We start from the raw sequence: 1,844 nt of genomic DNA on the forward strand, positions 1-1,844 counted from the left end.
TCCGTTTTTTCCTTTGCCTTGCTCATTTGTGCTGACTGCCCCCTTAATACCTTTCCCTTCACCCAATTTAACCTATGTCTGCCCTTTAAATTCAGGGCCATGGAGTTGATGCTCACTCATAGTGACCCTATAGGACAGGGTAGAACAACCCCTGCGAGTTTCTAAGACCCTATAACTCTTGATGGGAGTAGAAAGTCTCATCTTTCTCCCGGGAGCAGCTGGTGGTTTTGAACTGCTGACCTTGTGGTTAGCAGCCCAAACTTGCACCCTATCAAAGAATGTTGCTCTCTGTGTGTAAATCATTTCTTGAATTTTAATTTTATAATAGCAGTCTCCTATAATGTTTGTCCTTTTATGATTGAATCGTTTCATTCAGCATAACGTCCTCCAGGCTCAGCCAGGCGATGAGATGTTTTGAAGACTACTCACTATTCTTTAACCTTCTGTAGCTCTCTGTAGTGTGCACGTGTCAGAGTTTGTCAGTTGATTATCTGTTGGAGGTCACTTAGTCATCTTTTTGGTAGCGTGACTAGTGCTGAAATGAATGTGGCTGTACAGACGCCTAAGCCACAGTTCTCATATCTTTAGAATATATACTTAGTGGTTGGATGGCTGGCTCATACAGTTTTTCTATTTCCAACTGTTTAAAGGAACACCAAACTGGCTTTCCCAGGGGTCGCATGGAGTTACAGTTCCACCACACAGAGTGGGAGGCGCCAGTCCCTCCACGCCCTTGCTGGGACTTGTTGTAGTCTGTGTTTTTGAACTTTGTTGTGAATGTTGGGGTGAGAGGATGTGGCTCCTTGTTTTGATTTGGATTTCTGTCATGGCTGATGATTACATTTCTTCATAAGTTTGTTGGCTGCCTGAATGTTTTCTTTTGGGAGGCATCTGTTCATGTCCTCATTTTTAAATGGCTTGTTTATCTTTTTGTTGCAGTGCTGAAGTTTTCTATAAAGTTTAGAGATTAGTCCCTTCTCTGATATCTCATTGCTAGAAAATGTCCTCATCCACAGGTTCTCTTTTTACTCTGGTGAAGTTTTCCAGTGCACGGCAGTGTTTAATCTTGAGGAGGTCCTGATGGTCTAGTGTGTTGTTGGCATTTGTAATCATGTTTGATAGTGTGTTTTGCTATATAACAGGGCCCCTCAGTTTGCCCCTATTTTCCCTCTGATCATCGTTATTGTGTTCAGTTTTACATTTAGTCTCTAACCATCTTGAATCCATCGCTAATCCAAATGGCGTGAGCTATGGACCCTGTCTCACTTTATGCAAATGCACGCCCAGCTTTGCCAGCACCATTTGTTAAGAGACCGGCTCTTCCCCACTTAATGCATTTTGGCCCTTTGCAAAGATCAGCTGTCCGTCAGTGGATGGACAGGTTTACTGCTGTGTCTCCATTCTGTTACATTAGTCTCAGAGGCTGTTTTGACTACCATGGTTATATATGAAGTTAACTTTATCAAATTTTTGCCAAGGTTGATAAGTGAGAAGTGGTATCTCCAGGTGGTTTTAATTTGCATCACTCTCATGAGTCAGGCTGAGCATCTTTTAATGATTTAATAGCTATTTGCTCTTCTTTTCCTGTGTTCTGTTTGTCCATGTTGTTTGCATTTTCAAATGGATTTTTGGCTTCTTTATCTTAGTGTAAGGGATCTCCCCATGGTAGGAAAATTAACCCTTTGTTTTCCAGTGTAACTGGAGAATGTTTTTTCTTTCTTTGCCCCTAGTAGTTTTTTGACTTTGCAAAGATTTACATTTAGGTACTGAGATGCAGAGAATTATATTTAGGTTGGATAACAGTTGTATGAGCCCCTAATAAAATGTTAAAAAAGAAAAAAAAA

Source organism: Echinops telfairi, unplaced genomic scaffold, assembly GCF_000313985.2.
Source record: "Echinops telfairi isolate 266 unplaced genomic scaffold, ASM31398v2 ScPeMD7_18;HRSCAF=68, whole genome shotgun sequence".
Taxonomy (NCBI): Eukaryota; Metazoa; Chordata; class Mammalia; order Afrosoricida; family Tenrecidae; genus Echinops; species Echinops telfairi.